This window comes from Vulpes vulpes, chromosome 3 (assembly GCF_048418805.1).
Source record: "Vulpes vulpes isolate BD-2025 chromosome 3, VulVul3, whole genome shotgun sequence".
Lineage (NCBI taxonomy): Eukaryota > Metazoa > Chordata > Mammalia > Carnivora > Canidae > Vulpes > Vulpes vulpes.
The window spans coordinates 129,713,674-129,728,051 of record NC_132782.1 but is presented as its reverse complement, the minus strand read 5'-3'; positions in this window follow the sequence as shown (position 1 = coordinate 129,728,051).

Here is a 14,378-nt window from a genome sequence, read left to right as displayed (position 1 = left end):
TAAACTGGGGAGGACAAGAGAGAGGGATGGCTGAAACCAGTGAGTGCGCAGTAGTAGGAGAGAGCCAGCGGGAGCTGTGGCCTTTGGTGTAGGAAAGCATAACATGTCACTGCAGAGGCCATCAAGAGAATCAACGCAGCAGTCTTTCTCTGACCTCCCAGTTTCCAGTCTCCTGCCAGTCCTTCCCATTGGCCAAACCCAGCTGGAAACCTGGTTAATGCTGTTGATAAAAGTCAGGATCTTGGGGGCACAGAGCAGAGTGTGAAAAGATGGTGAATGGATCTGAAAGAGTAAAATAAAAGAGTAAAAATAAAAAAAACCCTGTCCTCTGTCAACCCTCTGTCCTTTTTCCCCATCAGTGTCCACTATGATTCTTTTTTTTTTTCTAGGTGAAAAATTCATTTCCCACAAGCAGTTTACACACCCGCAGTCCCATCAGCCAGTATAGCCTCCCCAGGTATTACCAATTCAGTTATATTCTCACCTGAAACCTAAGACCTTAGCCACCCACCACCAGTGCTCTTCACATAAAACTGTAGATCGTTTCTAAAAAAGAAAAAGAAACAATTAGGATAAAACTGCTGATACTGTCTAATCTGGACAATATCCAGCGCAGTATGCTTCTCCGGCTCCTTAGCATCTATGTGACTCATAACTTGTGTACTTCATGGGGCAAACTGGAGCTCCCTGGAGGAAGATGGTTCACAGTTGAAAATGGAGCCGACAAAGAATTGGATACCAGGGTAGCAAGGAGAGAATGACAAACCAGGAGCTGCTGAGCTGAGTTGTCTTCACCACCAGGATTCGATTATAGAGACCTCGGTCTTGGTCAGCATGCTATAGCCTGTCTTTAGAGGAATGTAGCATCCAGACCCGGAGAAGGGACTTAGTAAAAGGTAGGTGAGGTGGTGGTTAGAACTCCAGCCTGTTCTATCTGGTACAGTACAGAAGGTGGAGGAGACAAGCGTCTTCCAACGGTGAGGAGATAGACAGGAAGCAGCCCAATCCTCATGCAGCACACTGTCAATCCGTAAATATTGAGCATTATTGTGGCTCTATTATCGTTTTGCAAACCAGAGATATGATGTTTAAAAAAAAATCCCCCCCAAAAAAAAAAAAAAAAAAAATCCCTGTCTTTATGGAGCTTGGGTAGAAATGAGGAAGGCAGAAGTCAGATACATTCATTCAAATAGTTCTTTTATTCATAGAGTAAAACATGCCATGGAGAACCCTGTGGTCATATCCAAGCGTGCACCAGGCCCAACCTGATCGGGAGAGCCGGGAAAGCCCTCTCGGGGAGATGAATGTATCTTGGCATCATTAGTGGGCAGGTGTGAGAGCAGCGGATCACTTCCATACCCCAGGCTGTCATGGTGAAAGGGCTCCCGATCGCTAGCCTGTCAGCCTTGACTCTGCCGAGCTCCAGGCCTGCAGCGGGCCGAGCCAGACAGAAGCCCGGCCCTGGAATCGTGCGGAAGAGACATGGCTGTGAATGGTAACATGCAGTGGCTCCAATTTCATTTCCTCTGTGAGTCTAATATTTGTGTGTGTGTGTGTGTGTGTGTGTGTGAGAGAGAGAGAGAGAGACAGAGAGAGAGAGAGAGTGAGAGAGAGAGGAGGGAACACTTATATCTCTGTCTCTACTGCTATTTCCTTGTTTGCTCCAATGTTGGGTCTGTAAACCTGGAAACACCACCAGCAACCATTAACAGTGAATCTCAGGTACTTGAGGCCAATGCTGAACTTTCTCATGGTTTATTCCTGCCAATCTTTCCTTTCTCTTCATGGTTCCTGTGTCTCTTCAGAGTTGATTCATTTTGTGTGGTGGCTAAGAACCCTGAAGTCTTATAAACCTAGGTCCCAGTGTTGGCTTCCCCAGTCACCAGCTGTGAGACCTGGGGCAAGTTCCTTACTGTCCCTAAACTTCAATTTCCCCGGTTATAAACAGAGGCTAATCACAGTCCCTCCCTCACAGGGCTAGGGTGGCAACAGAAATTCTAGTTGTTACGCGGTTTTTCCTTTTTCACCACTTGGACCTGACAGCAAAATCTCAGTCCCAAACACTGACACTCATCCCCCACGAGGACACTATAGTTATTCTCAGATGCTTCTCTTGCAGGGCTGCTTCCCATAAACACCTCAGCCAGGCTCACTGTCTAGGACATCATGACAGGTTTAGCCATGAAGTCAGTGCTTCCTCCTCCTTCTCTCCATTCCTTCTAAATACTTAAGCTGTTCCTAATATGGATACAGATTTTGTGTTTTTTTTCCCATGTTTATGGAACAATTTTATGTAAAGTCTTCTTAATTTGAAAGTCACACAAATATGTTACGCATTTCTATATCTGGGGAAAAAACACTCTAACAACTGAAATGGCATTAAGTCGCTTTGTACTAATGCTAATGTTTTCCATGGATCTATGGGCCTGGATGGTAATGAAACGGTTCCTCAGCCTGGGACTAGATGATCTCTTCAGGTTCTTTTAGAAATATGAAGAGCAAACTAATGACAAAATAATGAGTTCTAGTCTACATGATGCACAAGGTATGTGCCCAGGCTTTGTTGATAGGGTCAAGATGTTCTTGGCTGATATTTCAAGAAAAAAAGAGTGTAATCATCTATAATTCTTTATTTTAGGATTTATTTAGGCTAGTCTCTCTCTCTCTCTCTCTCTCTCTCTTTTTTTTATATGCTAGTCTCTTTCTTGATCTCTGGATGCAACAACAATAGAGTTCCTGAGTAAGCACACATATTTTTAATTGCAACACTGAATGCATCTTATCCTAACATTTTTCTCAACTTTTTCTGGAGAAGCAATTTAGATTTACAGATGTTTCAAAGATAGTACACAGATAAAATGCAAAGATAGCACAGAGATAAGTTTCAAAGATAGTACAGAGAATTCTTTTATAGACCTGTCTCGGAGATACTGCAGGTTTTGTTCTAGACCTACCACAATAAAGCAAATATCACAGTAAAGCAAGTCAAATGAATGTTTTGGTTTCCTAGTGCATATAAAAGTTGTGTTTACGCTATACTGCAGTCTATTAAGTGTGCAATAGCATTACGTTTAAAAAAGAGAATGTACATACCTTAATTAAAAAATACTTTATTGCTAAAAAATGCCAACCAGTCATCTGAGCTACCAGTGAGTTGTAATCTTTTGCTGGTGGAGAGTCTTGCCTCGATGTTGATGGCTGTTGGCTGTTGAGAGTGGTTGCTGAAGACTGAGGCAGCTGTGGCAATTTCTTAAAATAAGACAGCAATGAAGTTTACTGCACCAATTGACTCTTCCTTTCACAATGTCTCTGTAGCACGTGGTGCTCTTTGATAACACTTTACCCAAAGTAGAACTTCTTTCAAAATTGGAGTCAGTCCTGTCAAACCAGCTGCTGCTTTATCAACTAAGTGTACGTAATATTCGAAATCTTTGTTGTCAGTTAAACAGTCTTCACAGCATCTTCACCAGGAGCAGATTCCATCTCAGGAAACCACTGTCTTTGCTCATCCATAAGCAGCAACTCCTCATCCATGAAAGTTTATCATGAGTTTGCAGCCAGTCACATGTTCAGATTCCACTTCTAGTTCTCACACTGTTTCCACCACATCTGCAATTACTGCCCCCCACTGAAGTCCTGAACCCCTCCTGGTCATCCATGAGGGCTGCAACCAACTTGTTCCAAATTCCATTCATGTTGATATTTTGACCTCTTCCTAAGAGTCATGAATGTTCTTAATGGTGTGTAGAATGGTGAATCCTTTCTAGAAGGTTTTCAATGGATCTTGCCCAGGTTCCTTCGAAGAATCACTGTCTATGGCAACTATAATCTTATAAAATGTATTTCTTACATAGTAAGACTTGAAAGTGAAAATTACTCCTTGATCCATGGGCTATAGAATGAATGTTGTATTAGCAGACATTAATGACATTAATCTTGTTGTACATCTCCATCAGATCTCTTGGGTTTGTCAATGAGCAGCAATATTTTGAAAGGAATATTTTTTTCTGAGCAGTAGTTTTCAACAATGGGCTTAAAATATTTGGTAAACCATATTGTAAACAGATGTGCTGTCATTCAGGCTTTGTTGTTCTATTTACAGAGCACAGAGTGAATTTAGCATAATACTTAAGGCCCAGGGTTTTCAGAATAAGTGAGCAGTGGCTTAACTTAAAGTCACCAGCTGCATTAGCCCCAAACCAGAGAGTCAGCCTGTCCTTTGAAACCAGGCTGTGGCATCTCCACTCTAGTGATGAAAGTCCTGCATGAAATCTTCTAATAGTTTCACATATGTTGAAAATCCATATGTGAATTATCTTAGCTAGATCTTCTGGATCACTTATTGCAGCTTCTACACCAGCACTTGCTGCTTCACCTTGCACTTTAATTTTATGGAGATGGCTTCTTTCCTTAAACCTCATGAACCAACCTCTGTTAGCTTCAAACTTTTCTTCTGCAGCTTCCTCACCTCTCTCAGGCTTCACAGAATTGAAGAGAGTTAGGGTCCTTCTCTGGATTAGGTTTTGGATTAAGGGAATATTGTGGCTGGTTTGATCTTCGATCTAGACTTCTGAAACTTTCTCCATATCAGTAATAAGGCTGTTTTTTTGTTTTCTTATCCTTCATGTGTTCACTGGAATAGCATTTTCAGTTTCCTTCAAGAACTTTTCCTTTGCATTCATTTCACAAGTTGGCTAACTGGGCTATTTCAGCTTTTGACATGCCTTCCTCACTAAGTTTAGGCGTTTCTAGCTTTTGACTTAAAGTGAGAGATGTGCGACTCTTCCCTTCACTTGAACACTTGGAGGCCATTGTAGGGTTATTAACGGGCTTAATTTCAAAATCCTTGTGCCTCAGGGAACAGGGAGCTCTGAGGGGGGGAGTGAGATGCAAGACTGGCCCATTGTTAGAGCACTCAGAACACAAGCAACATTTATCAATTAAGTTGGCGATCTTATTTGGGCTCAGTTTGTGGTGCCCCCAAACAAGTGCAATAGTAACATCAAAGATCACCGATCACTGTAACAAATAGAATTATAATGAAAAATTTGAAATATTGTAAGAATCACCAAAATGTGACACAGAGACACAGAGTGAACAAATGCTATTTGAAAAATGGGGCCAGGGTAGCCTGGGTGGCTCAGTGGCTCAGCACTGCCTTTGACCTGGGGCCTGATTCTGGATACTTGGGATCGAGTCCTGTGTCCGACTACCTGCGTCTGGCCTGCTTCTCCCTCTGCCTGTGTCTCTGCCTCTCTCTCCCTGTGTCTCTCATGAATAAATAAATAAAATCTTAAAAAGAAAAATGGGGCCAGTGGATTTGCTCAACACGGGGTTGCCACAAGCCTTTAATTTGTAAAATACACAGTCTCTATGAAGTGTAATAAAGCAATACACCTTGAGAGCTTTCATGCAGCTCCCCTAATGTTATCACACCACATGTAAGTAGGTGCCTTTAACAGACCTAAGAAATTAACATTGGTACAGCACTATTCACGAAACTTTAGACTTCATGGGAATTTCAAGTTTTCCACTTATACTTTTTTTTCTGCTCTGTAGAGTACCACACTGCATTTTGTCACCATATCTCTTGTCTCCTCCAAACTGTGACAGTTTCTCAATCTTTCCTTGTCTTTCATGAATGTGACACTTTTGAGGAGTACAAGCCAGATATTTTGTAGAATGTCCCTCAATTTGGGATGTTTTCTAATGACCAGACTGAGGTTGCGAGTGTTTTCGAATGTCATAGAAATGAAATGCCTTTCTCATTTGTATCATATCAAGGATAACATGATGTCAACCTGTACTAATCAACTTGCTACTGGTGCTGTAAACTTTGATCACTTGGTTAAAGGGATATCTGTCTGCTAGATTTCTCCTCTATAATATCACTGTTTCTTTTTTTTTTTCCTTTTCCATATTCTATCCATTAGAAGTCACTTACTAAATCCAGTTAACACTTGAGAGCTGGGAAAATAGATGATTTTTCAAAACATTTCTGAACATGTGTTAAAACCCCCAAAACATTTATTAAGTGTTTGAGGGGAAGATACTTGGAGGCTATGCAAGTACTCTGTTCCTCCTTAAAGTTTCATCCCACAATCGGTGCCCACAATAATTATTACTGTGGTGTCCAAATGATAATTTTTTCTTGCCCTTATTCCTTCTACATTTATTTATTCAATCATTTATTTATATCAGTATGGACTAATGGATACTTATTTCATTCTTGGATTGTAATTGAATACTACTGTTAGTACTTTTGTTTTCCAAATTGTTCCAAGTTTGGCCAGTGAAAGCTCTTTATATTTCTGTACCATCTATCTATTTACGTGGGTTCATACTGATATCTTTGACTCTTCCAACTCCACAGGGTTCATTCTAGCCTTCCCATCTTTGCTATTTGTTGTTTTGTTTTGTTTTTAAAGATTTTATTTTTTTGAGAGAGTGAGAGAGAGAGAGCACTAGAGAGACAGAGCAAGCATAGTGGGGGGGGGGGGCAGGGGCAGAAGGAGAAGCAGGCTTCCTGATGCGGGGCTTGATCCCAGGACTCTGGGATCATGACCTGAACCAAAGGCAGATGCTTTACCGACTGAGCCACCCAGGTACCCAACATCTTTGCTTATTTGTCATTTACTTTGTCTGACAGCAATAAACAAGACTTCCATTATTTGTAATTTATTTACCCATTTGTTCAATGGTGGTATCCTTTGTAAAGCAGTATCAGAATTGCTAACCTGTCCTCTCATGTGAAACATAGTTACCAAGTAGACTATGGTGTTTTCGTCAGTTCTTTTTGTCTTCAATTTTACAGTTCCCAATAAAAATTACTTAGGTTAACTATTCCTTCCACTACCCCATAGTAATGTCATACTTTCTCATACACTTAGATTTATTTGTCATAGTTGGTCTTCATTCCATCTTGGGATCCCCCAGCATCCTGATTTATTTTTCAAATTGCATGCAGTAAAGGTTACTCTTTGTGGTGTATAGTTCAGTGGGTTTTACCAAACCAGAGAGTCATGTGTTCATCACCACAGTACCATATAGAACAGTTCTGTCACCATAAAATTCCCTTGTACAGCCCCTTGTATTGAACTCCTTCCCCTTTCCCTAATACCTTATGATAACATTTTCAATAATAAACATTTTTAAGCAATGAAGGATATTAAGAATCAACTTGTCCTAAAGTTTTCTATTTTATAATTTTTGGTATTTCAAAAATTTATGAAAGTAATGTATATACATTTTTGTTTACTGGTAGAGAAAGGCATAATATGGAAAAGAATTCTCCCTCAGTAGGTAGCATATGTGAAGCTGTAAGAGCTTGTCTACTTCTGTGGTTCTTTTTTATCTCTATCAGTATGTCTTTGTGTAGCACAATCCTGGACCTTTAAATGTGGAAGTCTCTGCCGGTGGCCAGTAGTTGTTCCAAGCCCCATTCTCAGAAGTAACCAATATGAAACCCTTTATTTCACATATAAGAAAGTAGAGAATTGGAAGTTAAGGTCATGCAGCTACTTATGACAAAACATGAGGTGGAGCTCAGACTCAAGACTCCCATGCCATAGTTTTTTCCACATCCTGGTGTTTTTTTCAAAGGCATGTGCTCAGGTCAACCTGCCACCCAAATATGGGTGAGTGTGAACTGGATAACTTGTAAAACACCCATGAGGTAGTAAGTAAGCAGCTTTGACCTCTGCTGCTGCTGCTGTAGATAAAGAGGCACTTGTGTATTGGGGGAAAGTCTTAAACCAGAGGATTTTTATTATCAAAGTTATCCCATGGAGGACTATAAAAAAAACCTTTCCAATCTGGCCACAGCAGAAATTTAATAGAGATTCGTAGAGAAGCTCACAGACAGAAGGCATCGGTAAAGATTTTCTTATGGAAGTCCCTGTTTGCAAAGTTTTGAGCAGTGGCAATTAGAAGTACAAATTCTAGAACAATAGAAGAATCTTTGATAAAATCTATGCCCTTGAAATTGGATTTTGAGGAACTGAAGAGAATGAGAAACTCTGGAATATGTATAGTTATGAAAACAAGAAGTGCCCCCTGCTCTCCACGCCTCCCCCCCCGCCCCCCGCCGCCCCCCGCCGCCCCCAACGCACACATAGACCATGGACCAGTGTGGCATTCTGCAGCAAAAGGGATCAAGGAGCAAAGGAGCAGAAAAGGCCTGACCAAAGACGTACAGCAGCCACCTGACAGGCACAGGATGTCACCCTAGAACTGCCTGGCTGAAGTCTCCATCAGCATCTGGAGCAGAGATACTGTTCTAGCAGCAACTCTAAAATTATACTCTGATTACAGTAGGCAGACTTGAAATATGGCACATATATTTAAACTTACGTTATTTCCATTTCTCTGGACTAGCCCTTTTATTGCTTGAATAAAGTGAACTCCTTTATAATCCTTCCATACTCCTTACATGTATGAAACAAAAACCGTAGGCGGCAGAATCCAGAAACCCTGCCAAGTGTAGAAATATACATATTTTTATGGACTACAAACTGGTAAGTTGTGTTTGAAATTAATTAAACATCCCACAGAGCATTCTTAAATATTATAAAGATTATTTGAAGGAAGGTTAAGATAAATTGTTTCCCTTGCACATTTTCAAATAGGTCATCTTAAGGTAAATTATTTCCCTTTCATATCTTTAGATACTCCAGGTCTTTCTCAGAACATAACAGTCTTAACCCTGGAACAAATCCGGTGATGTTTAAATGGATGCAACTTCTCTTTCAACTTGAATTTACTTTAAGGTATTACACTTAAAAAATAATTAGGTTGTTTGTTTATGTATTCATTCATTTAGCTAGAGTTCCAATTTATGTAACAAAAATGCATAGACCTTAAATATTCAGTTTGATGAGTTAAGACATTTGTAAATGTCCATGAAACCATGACCCCAAACAAAATATGGAACATTTGCATCATGCAGAAAGGTCCCCCATGCTATCTTCCAGTCAATTTTACCCCATTGACTTCTGACATCTACCATAAATTTATTTTGCCTTTTTTGCACTTCATATTCATCGAATCAAGCAGTATGTTTTGTGCATGTGTGAATGTTCTTTCAATGTTTCTGAGATTCATCCATGTTGCTGTACTTATCAGCAGTTCTTCCTTTTTACTGCTGAATAGTGTCCCATCAGGTGGCTATGCTACAATCTGTTTACTCATTCTCTAAGGAGTACATTTGTCATGGTGAAAAAAAAATAGTGATTTTTTTTTTAAAGAATCACTTGAGAAGCCCCTCTTACTGATAAAATTAGGAGAGTTAGTACCCATTGAAATCTCAACCTCTTCCCTGTTGGGTTTCAACATTATTAGAACCTTTCTGATACACTGAGATAGTACCATCTCACTAGCTCACTGTCTTAAAGAGAAACTCTTCAGGAGGGGTTGGAATTCTGGGCTGATAAACTAGTTCAACAATAGTACCTCATGGCCATGGGGAGAGCTGTTTCCAGCACAGTATATGGCTAAGCCAGGTCAGCCATCCCAACTCTATTATCTAGAAACTACCCACGTTCTTTGGGAACCAATATCCAGGCATAGAGAACCCTTGAGAGTCCATGTCTTGGCCACTCTACCACCTTTATTTCCTTTGCTCATTTGTTTTGTTTCTTAAATTCCTCATATGAGTGAGATCATATAGTATTTGTTTTTGTTCTGACTTATTTTGCTTAACATTATACTCTCTAGCTGTATCAGTGTTGTTGCAAATGGCAAGATCTCATTTTTTTTTGTAGCTGAGAATATTCTCTTATGTATATATACCACATCTACTTTATCCATTAACCTACTGATGGACACAGGCAGCTTCCATAGTCTGGCTATTGTAAAGAATGCTGAAATAAACATAGGGGTGCGTGTATCCTTTCAAATTAATGTTTTTGGTGGGGTTTTCTGGGTAAATAGAAGTGCAACTACTGGATCATAGGGTAGTTCTATGTTTAATTTTTTGAGGTAACTCCACATTGTTTTCCACAGTGCCTTCTCCAATTTGTATTCCTACCAACAATGCAATCTACCAACAAGTGATTCTTTTTTAAGCAAAGATGAAAAAGATGAATTTTTCTTGGTAACTTGAGGTGTTTACCTTGTCAGTGAATACCAGTTTCTATTAAGAAACACCCTACTATCCATTAATAGAATTATATTTGAGACAGAAGCAGCACAAAGAAGGAAGTGATTAACTTGGCAGGAAGTAGGGGGTTGGGGAACGTGGTCAGAAAAGACAGTTTGGAGTAGGAGACCATCAAAGTTTCATTTTATTTATTTTTAAAAGATTTTATTTATTCATTAGTGAAACAGAGAGAGGCCGAGATATAGGCAGAGGGAGAAGCAGATTCCTGGCATGGGAGCCTGATGTGGGACTCAATCCCCAGACCCTGGGATCAGGCCTTGAGCCAAAGGCAGATGCACAACCGCAGAGCCACCCAGACATCCCCAAAGTTTCATTTTAAAGGATGAACTGAGTTAGGAGTGATGTTAGGACAGGAAGGGATTGGATTTCAGGCAGAAGGAATAGAATATTCTAGGGAAGATCACAGAGGGGAATAGTGTACATTTATCTCCTGGGGTGGAGGTGGAATACATCTGTTTAAGGGGAGGCATGTCAGGAAAGGGATTCAGAGAGGCAGGCAGGGAGGATATCACAAGTAGCTTTGTATACAATGCTAAGGATCTTGGAGTTTACCTTGGTGATGAGGAACTAGTGAGGAATTACTCATTTGCATCTCATTATCTTCCCTGACAAGAAGCTGATAAAATTAGCTTCACTTCTGTGCCCCTGTCTTCAGGTATATCATATCATCCTCTCCACTGCTCAATCAGGAAATCTCAGTGTGAATTAAAATTTTTCCTTAACCATTAAATAGCAGTCTCATCATCCTCATCCAATCTGAATCTACAAAATGCTTTCCTACCTGTTTGCTCTGTGCTGTCTGACTCAAGTGTTGACGATCTTTCACCTAGATTATTTCAAGAGTGTCCAGACTGGTCTCTCTGCTTGATGTTTCTTCCTTCAAACCATCCTACACATTGCCATTGGCAGGGTCTCTTTAAATAAAAGCTGAGGTCACTACTCTTCCTCCAAACCTGAACTCCTGCCTCTTACACGCAGAATAAAATCTCGCCTGGTTAGCTGGGTGTTTCAGATCGTCCAAAAACTGACCTCCACTAAACATTTCAAGCTTTTGTCTCATTTCACACCCCTTCATGAACCTCTATCCAACACCAGACTTAATCATATTTGTACCTCCTTGTGTCTGTATCTTTGCTCCTGTTATGTCTTCTCCTAAAGCCCCGTTCTCCCATCTATTTTTTGAGGGTGGCCCAAATCACATCAGCTGCTTACCCAATTACCCTCAAAGTTAGTGGCTTAAAACAATGGTAAACATTTATTGTCTCCCACAGTTTTTATGAGTCAGGAATTTAGGAGCATCTTGGCAGAGCATTCTGGCTTGGGATTTTCATAAGCCTGCATTTATCTGTGGGGACGGAAAATCTGCTTCCAAAGCTGGTCAACAAGTGCTGGCCCTTGCTGGTAGTCCTCAGTTCCTCTCTAGGGCTGTTTGTGCTTTGTGACAGCTGGCTTCACCAAGAGCAAGCAATCCAAGAGACTGAGGTGGAAGCCACAATTCCTTTTATGATCTGGTCTCAGAAGTCACATGCTGTCACCTTCACCACACTCTTTTGGTCACGCAGACCAATCCTGACAAGAGGGAGATTACACAGGGCACAAATACCAGAAAGCGAAGATCACTGGGGACGATGCTGGAGGCTGGCTAGCACCGTGCCTCTCTTCTCTCTGTCCCGTCCTGTGCGTACCAACTTGCCTAATTGTTAAATGAGATTTAAAAACCAGAGCTTGTGGACATCTTCCAATAAGATCACATTTTTCTTAATTATTAACTATTACTGTGAACCTGAAAATCTGTTTTGGTTCATTATCAAAGCACATAGTGCTGAGGAACTTTGTTCTCTAAAACTTTAAGTTGTCAGAAACTCTGTCATTTTAAAATCATATTAGTGAGACAACATATCTTTCATACCTGGGAGATGTAAACCATACAGGTAGATCACTTTGACTTGGAGAAGCAGCCTCAATTTACACTGCAGAGGTTTAGATAAGGGGTTTTCAAGACATAATATTCTACATTCATCTTGAAGTTATGTTTCCAAGGGAATAGAACCCAGAGTATGCTTCTCAACTCAGATCTGATATTAACCCCTTTATATATAGATCTGATTTGCTCTAAGGCTATTAAATAGTGTTTCATTTAGAGTCTACCTAAACTCCTCCCTTCTTCTAATACTATGATAACTCCTATTTCTTCCTTTTCTTTTTTTTTTTTTTGAGACATGCCCATAATTCCTCTGCTGTGTGCTATTGTTTCTGTAGCAAGTTTATAAACTTAACTTTGTTGTGTTACAGGTTTGCCCGTAGTGATCTTTACCTGATGGATTTTATGAACAGCTGAACTTATTTGAACTAACATTAACTAATTCCAGTTTTTTTAGAATCACCCATTCTTCTTGAACATGGGTACCTTTTTAAAATTTTTAAAATTCATTTAAATTCAATTAATTAACATATAGAGTATTGTTAGTTTAAGAGGTAGAGAGGTCAGTGATTCAACATTCTCATATAACACCCAGTGCTCATTACACCACAAGTGCTCCTTAATGCCCACCACCCAGTTACCCCATCCCCCCACCTCCCTCCTCTCCAGCAACCCTCAGTTTGTTTCCTATGATTTCTCTCATGGTTTGTCTCCCTCTCTGATTTCCTCTTGTTTTATTTTTCCCTCCTCCCTTCCCCTATGATCCTGTTTTCTTAAATCCCACATGAGTGAGATCATATGATAACCGTCTTTCTCTGACTTATTTTGATTGGCATAATACACTCTAGTTCCATCCACTTCATTGCAAATGGTAAGATTTCATTTTTTTTGATGGCTGATTGATATTCCATTATGTGTGTGTGTGTGTGTGTATGTATATAGACGCCACGTCCTTATCCATTTATCTGTTGATGGACATACTGGGCTCTTTACATTGTTTGACTATTGTGGACATTGTTGCTATAAACCTTAGGGTGCAGGTGCCTTTTAGAACATCTTGCCCAATGGGTCATTGTTATTTCTTCTCTGAACTATAGTCTATTTCCTAAATATATCTTTCCTCAAAACTTGCATACTCTTCCTTCATTGCTACGAACTCCAAGATGATACAAATTCTTCCATGGTTCCCAACACTTTTACATTACTATGGAATTTATTGATGACTTATTAATTATCTCTCGTCCTCCTGCATAGCTCTTTCTCTGCCCTTTAGGATTTAGCTACAAAATCATCTTCTGTGAAGCTCTAAAAGAAAGTTCTAGGCAAAACTAAGCATTTTCTTTTTTCATGCTGTCATAGTGCTTTGTTCCTACCTCTAATACGACACTTAGCATATTTATATATATTTTTTTCATATTTTCCCTCCTCTACCAGCCTTTGGAGAATAGGTGTTGTGATCTGTTTATCTCTGTATCCTCCGTGCACACCAAATTGCCTAACTGTTGAATGAGGTAATGAAAAGGTTCACCTGGTAGATGGAGAATTTAGTAACAGCTTCACTTTAGCAAAAATTAGACAGTTGAACACCTCTACACACACCCCTTGTGATCTGTATTAGGCAACTCCCAGTTTATATTGAGAAAACACCTAGGAAACCACTGTTCCGTGGGCTACTTTAACAAGTGTATGTATTATGCAAGGTTTTATGTACTTATGTTCTGACTGATACTTTCCTCCAGTTTCTTCAGCTGAAGATAAGGATTCACTAAGTTCCTGTCCACATGCCAGTCTCAGTGCTGGGGATAGCGATTTCTGCAGCACAGGGCCAGCCAGAAGAATGCTGTCATCTGTAATGCCCTTCTGATTCTGGGAGGAAGGCCAGCATCCACACAATGCACGACTGTTAACTTGTAAATGTTCCTTTGCAAAAGAGAACAATGTTTCTCAAACTTTGATCAGAGCCACATTAAAGAAATAGACTCTGTATCACCGCTCTGGACACACAGATAGATAAATCTTCTCGAAACAACTCGTTTAGTCGTGACGCACTGTGAGATTTTTCCATTTTCTTCTCTTCTTAACCGGTTTCTCTCTCTCTCTCTCAACACAAAGTGGTGGTCTCCATCTACCGATCTCATCCCACCATCCCCTAGAGATTATAAGCCACAGTCTAGAAGAACCCTGGCTTGGAGAAAGGTCTTCGACTTGCACGGCCATTCTTCCCGCGTCTCCCTGCACCTCTTCCGCGGTCCCGACGGATGCTTTCGCCCACACCGTCCGCGCGCCTTCGGCTCCGCG